A 12,109-nucleotide genomic window follows, 5' to 3' on the forward strand; every position below is an offset into this window, starting at 1 on the left:
AGGATTGTCTACAACAACCTCTACAGTGTTTAAAAATGGTTGGACTTGTAATGTGGACATTGGGACATATAGGTCCTCACTATAATGATGTAGCAAAAACCACACTGCAATGGATCCTGTCATTACACAATCACACCAACACCCACACAGGATAATGATGATACACACACAAACACACACTTACCAGTACTGAGTTTCAAGCCTCTACCTGGCTATGTATTGCTATTACAGTGTTACGCAGTTATTGCACATGCCATGGAGCTGATATGTTGGAGAGCTGTCCAAAGGTATCTTTGAAGGTGAGTAACATCAGCAACAGTGCTAAAGGAGGGGCAAGGGAAGTGTAGTAAGTGTAAATGTCCACAAAAGCAGGCATCAATGAAGACACACACACTCTCTCAGGGAAACACGCACATTTTCACAGTTGGCAGCATCAGGATTAGAACTCCTACCTAACTAGCTTGCTACACTACAGTATTACGCAGTTATTGCAAGTGCCACAGAGCTTGGTTGAAACATGGCCAAAGGGTTATTTCAATGTGAATGACATCAGCAGGCATGCTAAAGTAGGGCAATGGGAGGTGTAGTGAGTGTGAATGGCTTCAAAATCATTAATTTACACACACACACACACACACACACACACACACACACACACACACACACACTTGCCAGTACTGAGATGCATAGGTTCATTGTTTCACAGGTGTGTAGTAGGTGAATGGGCCTGAAGGCTGTGCAAGACTAGGCAAAGGGAATACCTTGGCATCAGGCCACATGACAATAGTCTCCAGTGTGGCTCAGGGGAGTAGTCCCTGGAGTGGTCCCCTGTGGTGGGTATTGTATTCACCATCCACTCATCTGGGTTACTATTGTGGGTGGCCAGTGATGTACAATGCTTCCCATGTATGTGATCTATATTCCATAACATGGACAGTGTCTGGGTGGTGCACATGTACCACACGCATGTTCTTTGATGTGTGGAAGTGTACTTGAGGTCACTGGGGCATGTTGTGTGGACAGATTGTTACCTTCTGATGTAGCATTCCTGACCTCATTTGGTGAGACCTGACTATGGAACTGAGGTCATGCTTGCACCCACATTGACAGCATGATACAGGCATTCAGTGAAATTAGTGGTATCTGTCCATACAGGGCATGTGTATAAGGCATGGTATTCCCTTTGTGGGTTACATTTGCAGACTCTACAGTTGTTGCAGGTGTCCAGTGGGGAACATAGAAAAAGGGACACTGTAAGTATTTATTTGCCTATTGCAGGAATGGAACAGGGTGCCATGTCCTTTAACTTGCTGGATAACACACACTCAGTCAGGAGATGTAACACATCACAGTACTTTCTGATGTCAGTGGCACTGTTGTGGTCAACAGGCATGTAGTCCACTGCATTCATACCATGGTTACTATTTGTGAGGCAATATGCAGGGAACTACCAATATAGTGGTTGGTGCCTAGCCAAAGTGTGTTTGTGTATGAGGCATGAGAGGAGAGTGTTCTCTGAGTCATAGAAGGGTTGCCTATATTGTTCACCAATCCATAATGTCACATGTAGGGCTATGGATTGTCTACACCAGCCTCTCTGGTGTTTGACATCTGTTGTCCTTGTAGGGTGGACATTGTGACATATACTAGATCCTCAACATAATAATTTAGCAAAACCCACCCCACAATGGATCCTGTTATTACACAATCACAGCAACCTCCACACAGGATACTACTGACACACACACACACACACACACACACACACACACACACACACACACACACACACACACACACACACACACTTGCCAGTACTGACATGCAAACCCCTACCTAGCTATGTATTGCTATTGAAGTGTACTGCATTTATTGCACGCACCACAGAGCGTATAGGATGGATGTTGTCCCAAAGTACTTCTAAGGTGAGGAACATCACCAGCCCTTGTAAATACTGACATTGGGTGATGTAATGGGTGAGAGATCCCAAAATAATTATACTCTAAACACACATTTACATTTGTCAGGGGTGATGTTCAAACCTCTATCTAACAGTCTTTACAGACTATTATATTACGCATTTACCACATGCACCACTGACCTGACATGGTTTAGGATTGGCAAGAGGTACTTCTAAGGTAGATAATATCTGCAGGACTGCTAAAGTCAGGCTCTGAGATTTGTACTGGGTGTAAATGGGGCCAAAATCTTGCAAAGACATCTGTAACTGACAGATATGACTAGTATATGACACTGTTGTTGTCAGACATGGGCTTCACATACATATGCACAAACACTTGCTACAGATGAGATTAAAACCCATTTCTGTGTAGTTACTGTTACTACATTATTCCGCATTTATGGCACATGCCCTGGAGCTTACACATTGGAGGGCTCTCCACAGGTATCTTTGAAGGTGACTAACAGCAGCAGTGCTAAAGGAGGGGTAAGGAGACAGTAGTAAGTGTGAATGTCCATAATATCAGGTATCAGCAAGGACACACACACTCTCATAAACAGTTTCACAATTGCCATGTCTGGGATTAGAACTTCTACTTAACTAGTAAGTTACACTATAACATTATGTAGTTATCGCAAGCGCCACAGAGCTTATGGGGCTGGTTTTTCTCCAAAGGGTTATTTCAAGGTGAATGACATCAGCAGGCTTGCTAAAGTAGGGCAATGGGAGGTGTAGTAATTGTGAATTGCTTCAAAATCATTCATCTCCACACACACACACACACACACACACACACACACACACACACACACACACACACACACAAATACACACACAGAGTTTCACAGTTGCCATGTTTGGGATTAGAACTCCTACCTCACTAGTATGTTACACTGTAGTATTACGCAGTTATCACAAACATTAAGGAGCTTATGTGGTTGGCCCTTGTCCAAAGGGTTATTTCAAGGTGACTGACATCAGCAGGCTTGGGAGTAGGGCAATGGGAGATGTAGTGACTGTGAATGATCTCAAAATCAATTATTGCCACACACACACACACACACACACACACACACACACACACACACACACACACACACACACACACACCTTGACATCTGCCATGTCTGGGATTAGAACTCCTACCTAACTAGTACATTACACTATAGCATTACACAGTTATCACAAGCACCAGGAGCTTATGGGGCTAAGACTTGGCCAGAGGGTTATTTAAAGTTGACTGACATCAGCATGAGTGCTAACATGTGCAATGGGAAGTCCAGTGTGTGTGAATGGGCCATAAACCATTCCTTTGGAAGCACACACAACACTCAGTCACACACAACTTTACATTTGACTGACTGAGTATACAAATGCTAGATGAATACTGATATGTACTATCATGTTACACAGTTATCACAAGCACCGTAGACACTACAGGGCTGAGGGCTATCAAAAGCAATGTCTACAGTGATTTACATCAGCACATCATGTGATATTGGTCAATTGGATGTGTGGGGGGTGGGACAGGCCTCATAACAGAAATCTCTCCATCACTGTCTGTCTCTGTCTTCCCCACATCTATGTGTGTGTATGTTTGACATAGTATAGTGTGTTGGCCTTGGATATGTGTGAGTTTTCCTATCCAATGTGTGTGCAAAGCATGAATGGTGTGCAATGTGGTGTGTGTGCACAGACATCTGCGACTGACAGATATGACTAGTATATGACACTGTTGTTGTCAGACATGGGCTTCATTTCTCTAAGTGTAGGAGCATGCCTAGTATGACCTGTACTGAGTGTGTGAATCCATTCCAGGTAGGTTGTACTCCAGTCCAGGATTTGGTGTTCTACACCTACAGCTAGCGACCTGTTTCTGCAGGATATCTGTAGACAGGCTGACAATATGGAGCCACAATGGGCGAAAGATAGTGGGATACTGTAACTATTGTGTCTGCGCTGCTTGTGTTACATGGTTGGTGTTAGGAGAGATATTCAGACATATGTACTGTTTTATACTGTATTGTATTATGTCATCAACTACTGACAGATATACTTATTTGATCACAGTTATTTCCTGGGAAATACAAGATAAATTAAGCTGTGTCCAGTATTGTGGTCTGCAGCCTACATATTCTTGCACACTCATGCCATTCTGGAGGGGTAGCTGCAGACACTTGCTGATGGGTCTGTGTAAATGCTCCAGCACCTTGGTACTGTGGTGGATGAGAATCACCTGCTTGTACATATATCGATGTAACAGAATGGCCATATCCTGCTGTGGCCATACCACTCAGCTGTACAGATTCACCCAGGTTACCCAGAGGCAGGGGTCATATATCTAATCAGTTCCCCTTCACATTGTGGTTTATGAGCAGGTTTGTAGCCACTCATTACTGGGTTTGCAAGCAGGGGTAGTATGGGCACACAGAGTTTCAGACTTCACATTCCATGACATCCATGCTTCTACACCCCCCACTCTGTTATTCTATCCTCTTCCTAACATTATACGAGTGATAGCTGAGAAGTATCCCTATAGTTGTCCCTTTATCCAAGAAGTATTTAGGGGTTGGTCCACAGTTCTTGCAGTAGGACATGGTGGGCATGCTACTGGGATTTGTCAACATGGCCTTCCATTTGTGTTCTGTGGACTGTGTTATGTTGTTAGTTGGGACCCCATGAGATAACATACATTGGCAGTACAGGTGAGGCACAGGCCTTTGACAGAGGACTGTAGGGCATTTGGTAGTGATGCAGGCCATCTGTAGCAGGCCAGTCATTCTGTCACTCCTACATTCCCAGGGTGCAAGCCACTGGATTGCCATGGGGTGACAGGATAAGTGTGCAAGGTGTTAATGGCAATAGTTCCTGTCTATATTAATCCATTGGTCTGGATGCTGGCAGGGTGCTGCTTACACCTAGGGACACACCTGCATGGGACACCTCTTCAGAATACTGCATTCTGTGGGTATTTCCATACAGAAGAGGGGTCATACTGTACTCATTCCCAACAGCAGGGATATGACCTGTGATAAACCTGTGACTGATGGTGGGGTGAGCTGAGTGCATGTGTGATATGGAAGCTTCTTGCAGCTGACTCGCAGATATACCTGAGACATTCCCCTTATGCTGCCATGTGCGGGGTCATAGGCAGTCTCTCATTACTTCATAATTGCACCTTTTGTAGTCTGACAGTGATTGGCCAGACTACATCAGTATTCCATACTACACAGACAACTAATGTGCTGCTAACCTGTATGTACAATTTCAAAGGTGTGTGCAGCTGACAGTTACATTTTATGTACTCTGCCTAGGGTAATTCCACCTGTGTACTGTGTGTATGTCTGGGCCCACATTCATGGCATGTCCATCTTTCAGATGGTGATAGATATTGACATCTGGATAGTGAATATGGATGACTGCTGAATCGGGTCTTGCTGAGATGCATTGTGGTTGGCACTGCAGTTGTCAGAACATGGCCCTGTCATCAACAGTACTGGCCATAGGCCACCAAGACACAACCCTCCATGCCTACATGCTGACCACTTCCACACAATATAGAACACACAACAACCTAACACACAGACCCCTGCATATTGTACACATGCAACAATCTATCCTGTAAATTGGGCCAGCTCAGGTAATCTGTGCTCCACTGTTATTAAACCCACATGTGCATGTTACTGCATTTCTACATAGGATTGTGGGGGGGGGGGGCACACCTGACAACTGTAAACATTTGCTATGGCTGTACTGGTATGTCAGGTACTCTGTTGGCTTCTGTTTAATTTTGTATTCTGACCTATCATGCAAACTAGAGGCATAGCAGTAGAGTACAGATCTTAGGGTTTATTGACCTACATTTCAGTTTCGGATTTCTTACCCTTCAGAACTAACATATACTTGCCAGACCTGTTGTAGTCTGTCTGTATAGGTCTGTAGGGGGGCTGTTCACCATTGCCATTAATTGGAGGCCTTAGCACAGCCTTTCTTTATGGTCATCTACACCTGTCCTGCTGGCTGAGGCTGGTGTTGGGTATGTGAGCCTCACTGACATGCATGTGTGTGTCCTATGGACACACATCTGGGCCACCACATGTACTGCAGTGGGATTTGTCACCTTGTCTAGTACTGCCTACTTTGTTGACACCAGTATTTGGTATGGATTTCATGCTGCCCATATAGGTGTACACTATCTGCTGCCATCCCATTCAGCCACCCGATTCCCTTGCATGTTCACATCCATACCATAGATACAACTATCAGAACATACCATTTCATTCAGAAATTGATAGGAACAGTGACTTACCTTGTGGCTGTGCCAGTATTGAGGGTGGTGCTGGAGGTCTGACTATGATGGATGCGCATAGTACACTCCCTATACATGGTCAAGCACAGATGGTGTCATGTTTGGCATCCCTTTTACTGTATGTGTGAGTCAGAGAGAGGTGTCATTCCCTAGGTCCCTACCGTGTCAGTGTATGTGCTATGCTTTGCCTTTTTTCCAAAGCTACTAGGCAGGCCTCCTTCTGCCTACATGGGCAGGCTCAGGTTGTTCCTCCTCCGAGTCTCTCTGTGCCTGTGATGGCCTTGGAAATGGTGGGGGGCTGTGTGGCCCTGCCCCGTGCTGTTCCTGCTGCAGCTGTTTCCACAGGATCATATTGTGTAGCATGGCACATACAATGAAAATTTGTGTATACATAGCTGGAGAGTACTGCAGGGCTCCACCGGATATGTCTAGGCACCAGAACCATGACTTGAACATCCCAAACACATGCTTTATTATGATTCTGGTTTGTGCGTATGCCTCATTATGGAGTTCTTCTTCAGGTGTCTGTGCATTTCTGATGGGTGTCATCAACCACGGCTCCAGTGCGTAACCAGCATACCCCACTAGGTGGCCATATGGGATGTCCCCACTGGCAAATTTCTAGTACAGCTGTGTCATATGCCAGATGTGGGATTCGTGATAGTTTCCAGGGCTTCCAGCATGCACATTCAAGATAATGTCCTGGACATCACACATGACCTGGCAGTTGATGGAGGGGAAGCCCTTGCGGTTTATGTAGACCCTACCCCACTCGCCGGGTGGTGTTTTGATGTGTATGTGTGTCCGGTCTATAGCACCCACTACCTCAGGGTAGTCTGCTATTTGGTGGAAGAGATGCATATTGCTGGTCAACTCCTCATGGGTGTTGAGGAAATATATGTGCTCACCAGCATGAGCTGACATACCCTGGATGCTGATGCCTGTAAGATCCGCATGATATCTCCAGTTGGCCTTTGGAAGGTACCTGTGGTTAGTATTCTTAACTCTACACATACCTCGGTATCCACTGGGATGGGTTTCCCTCTGTTAGTTCTGTGTGTGAGGTGGGCTGGCACAGCTCAACAATTTGCTGTAAAATGTCCCTGTCAACCCTATAGCGCTCCACTATCTCCAGCTCATGTAGCCCCTGGTAGGTTACCCTGAGTCTGTACACTCTTCTCCTCCTCCTCACATGCACATTGGTCATCAGCATTCACATCCTTACCACCCACAGTCTCCTCCACATATTGATGTATGAGAGTAACAGCAGCCCCTAACATTTTGTTAGTTTTGTCAGGTAAAATTTCCCTGTCTGTGTACACCGGTGGTGTAGAGTTTGTGGGAAAAAACAGAGTGAAAGGTGTTTGCATAGTTTATAGTAGTGTGCTGGGCTGGGCTGCTGCCTGTGTAATTGGCTGATTCTGATACATTTCATCTGCCAGCTATGCTAGTTCTCCTTGATTGCCTTCCTACTGCTGTTTTCCACTCCCATTGCCTTCCCGTTTAAGACTCGAGGTGCACCGTGCATGCCCAGTGCTCAGATGTGAACAGAGCTGGTATTTCCTGTTTTTTTTGTTTTGTTTTGTTTTGTTTAAAACCTGGTGTGCAGCATGCACACCCATTTAGACGATGTAAACCCTGCTAGGCAGCCTCAGACACACACACCCTCCCTAGCTGTGCTTAGCTAAGGGCAAACAGTGGCTACAGAGCTCCAATAAGCTTACAGCATGTATGACACTCCCCCTTATGAGGTCATCTACCTGTTGTACCATGGTGCTGCTACACCTACACAGTTAGGTGCAAGCTAACACTGAGAGGAAATCTGTGATTCAGTATCAGTCCCCTCATTTGCATAAAATAGAATGCTAATTCATAGTTACCACACTCACACTGGACCCTCCCCCTTAGCATCCACTATTCCCTGGTATTGTTGTCTTATTCATGCCATTGACTATCATGACAAAATGCTGATTTGGGTTTAGAAGCTTATTTCCAACTTTTTTCTTATTTTCGGGCCGATCCCTTTTGCGCACCGCTGTCCTACGCTTAAATGGCCAAAATCGGCCAAAAGAATAAAAGTTATTTTTTACAATTTTGCAACTATTTCCCATGCCAATGGCCATATATTTGTCCATTGGTATGCCTACTACATTGAATACATGCTTTCTTTGGAGCTGTCATGCCTCCATTTTGTAATTTGCAGAAATGTATTTGGTTAGCAACCAAATACATTTCTGAAGGTTACACTATTCCTGCACAGACAACTGCCTGCTTCCTGGATCACTAATTCACCTCATTTGCATGGTTTTCACCAGCAAATTGGGTAATTAGCATAAAGCAGTGGTGCCCATGCAGGAATAGTGTAAGAGCGCTCGTGCAAGTCCCGGGAGCTCGTTCCTAGATCGCTCGTCGGCCATATTGCGTGCAGCAGCTCTTGCAATATTCCTGCACACCGTGCAGAGCTTGCTAAATCCTAGGGTATATGAATGCTATCATTGAAGGTAGAGTGACCTATAAAAGAAACTTGTCCAAGTTATATAAGTTAGTTATAAATACTACTAATAATAATTTTGATGCAAAATTCTGGAACCTTTTAGATAGTGGTAGATTCAAGTTTATACTGGAAAGGTTTTATATGGAAATATATACACAGAATGTTTGTTAATTCATATAAAATCTCTAAGTTTAGTAAAATGACTTCTTCATTTTGTGGAGATTTAGTAAAGATGCAAAAGCTGATTGGGTATACATGTTTATGGATTGTGAAAAATTAAATGTATATTGGAAATAGATAAATATGTTTTTAAGAGGTTATGGTCTAATAATTATTCTTTAACTACATCAGTAATACTAATGAATGTTTCACTTACTGTATCTGTAAAAGCCAAAGAGCAAAAAATGTTTTGGGCTCTCTTGGCAGTTAACGGAAACGTTATTACAAAAAATTGGAACTCAAACCCAGTTCCTACGTTTAAAGAATTTTTAATCCTAACATCAATACTATGTAAAACTGAAAAAGAAGTGATCAGAATAAGATCTATAAATCATGCTAAGACTTTTTGTGGTTGGGATAACCTTGAAATGTTACTATTGAAATAGCAAGAATCAATGTATTAATTGTATAAGATTACCTTGATGATTAAATGCATTCCTACTATTGTATAACAATATATGATGTTGAATTTCTTCCTTTCAGTGTATATATTGTAAATATGTTAAATTAAAAAAAATCTCTTTAAAAATACTGCTTCTGAGAATGCATACATAGGATCATTGAAAAATAGATTCTGAAAGTTTCAGAGCTGAAAATGTATTGCATGTTTAAAAGGAAACACAGATGTTTCCATTTATTTAAGATATATTCTACAAGGAGAAAGAAAACAAAGCTAAATAATGCTGCCAAATATTTACAATTTAGAATAAAATGGAAAAAAGAATTAAAAAGATTAGCAAGAGTTGAGATTAAAATGGAGTATAATACTTATATTAATTCCTAAAAACTATTAAGAACTCAAATATCACATTGAAGTTGGCTAAGCTTATGGTAACTGATCCCTGGTTAGTAGCTAATGCTATTAATGATATTTTTTTCCAAAATACAAGGTAATATATCTCCAATGGATGATGTCACCTTACCTTCTATTTAGGATGTGATTTGTCACTTTATGACACTGAACATGCTAAATGTTTCACTAAACAAACTAGAAAAAGAGCTCTTCTATGGATTTAGAATTTCCACAGATATTATATTAATAAATCTTAAGTCCAATCTAGTTAATCTCATATTTTATCTGTTTGATGACTTATTGTGCACTGGCATGGCACCAGTGTGCTGAAAACTTTCCAATATTACAACAATATATAAAAAGGGTAATGTAAAAGAGATTGATAAATATAGGCCCCTAAGTCTAACATCTGTTTTGGGTAAATGGTTGGAAATATGTCTATGTGATACAATCAAATTAGAGAAAATGACAAATGAAATTACTGATACACAACAACATGGATTTATTAGAGGTCTTTCCATATTGATGAACATAATTATTTTGTATAACTAAGAACAACTATGGATTTAGCCTTAAAGTGCGGCACTGTATTTTTTTATGTATTTAACCAAGGTCTTTGATTTACAAGCCTACACATCAATCTTTACAGCTGCATAGCAAGTAAGATGTCTATTAACCAAATGGGTATGGAAGTCATTAACAGGGAAAAAATAACTGGACATTATTTAAGGTTCCAAGTCAAATACAACAGAAATAAGCTGCGGTATGCCATAATAATCTGTTATGGGGCCTTTTTTTTTGTTTTTTGCAAGTATCCCAAAATATAATTCATTGTGGTTAAATAAATATGCAGATAATTGTAAGGTGGGCTTTGTAATTACTAGTGATAAGGATTATGAAGAGATGAATAATTATTATATGAAAATGTGTTACTGGACATCTAATATAGGAATAAAATGTAGTACTGATAAGTTTAAGATTTAATTCCATACAGAAACCATCTGTGTATCTACCTAATAAGTCACTGGATTCAACAGTTGGTGAATTAGACAAATACAAAGATTAAGAAATATTAATTAAATCAACTGTCATTATCTACACAAGTAGACATATTTGTGGATTGAGCAATGTGGCAAGTGAACTCTTTATTAAGGAATATCACCACACAAGTGAACTCTTTATTAAGGAATACCACCACAAGAGATACCAACTGCATGGTTAGTCTGTACAAAAAAGGGTGCCATAGGAGTTAACAGAATGCAGCAGTCCTTTCTATATTTATTATACTGGTCAACTTAAACAGTTTGAAGAGGGTTCAGATAAAATTCACTAAGAGAATTACATTAATATCAAATGTACCATATAAGATGTAAGTAACTTGATTAGCTCTCTTTACATTACCATTGCTTTAGAAGTAATATTTTACTAACTAAAAAATAAGGAGGAATTGAGGGAGCTTTTAAGACTTACCATATATGATCAAGAGAAGTAATATATGCACAATAACACAAATTATTGTGTTGCGAGGTATAAAACAAAATAAAGAAGCTTGTTTATGACTAACCTTATCCCCAAAATCTGGAATAGGCTTCCACTGTATGTTCAGAAATTGGCTAACAGCTTAAGTTAAAAAAAAAAGTGTATGCATGAGTGTACAATGAAGTTTATGACCCATAGTTTATGGAGTCTGTGTTTCTCTGGGACCTTCTGGCCAATACACTGTAACTCACCTGTGAACTTATTATTATAATTGATTGTGTGTATGTGTGTGTGTGTGTGTGTGTGTGTGTGTGTGTGTGTGTGTGTGTGTGTGTGTGTGTGTGTGTGTGTGTGTGTGTGTATGCGTGCACACACACTTGCACATGCAAGTATGTAAGATTAATCCATGTATGTTAAATAGAACTGGCATTTCTATTCTTCTATAAATATAAGTTTTTTGTTTGTTTTTTTATGGTGTCTTTGGTAAAAGAGCATTAGACTATATTGAGGGAGGTCCAACAGTTACATAATGCTGAAGATTACTCGTTATATTGCATACAAGAGGAAATAGTATGGGGGTATTGTATTACACAGTAATTTCATTTACTGTGTACACCCTATGCAGAGTATTTTTCTTCAACAAGGACTTTATCTGTGTCGCTTTTGTAATATTAGTAGATATTTACAATATCTAAAAGTTTACAGTCATTTGTAAACTTGGTCAGCCATAAGCCCTTAACAGTTAATTTGATCTCCAAGAAGAAAACTGACAAAGAGGAGTGGCCCAAGGACTGAATGCAGAGGTACACCAATAGTGACAGGTCTTTTGGAGGGTGTGGAGCTGCCCACCCTAAT

Source organism: Protopterus annectens, chromosome 8.part0 (genome assembly GCF_019279795.1).
Source record: "Protopterus annectens isolate FY-2018-M chromosome 8.part0, PAN1.0, whole genome shotgun sequence".
NCBI lineage: Eukaryota > Metazoa > Chordata > Ceratodontiformes > Protopteridae > Protopterus > Protopterus annectens.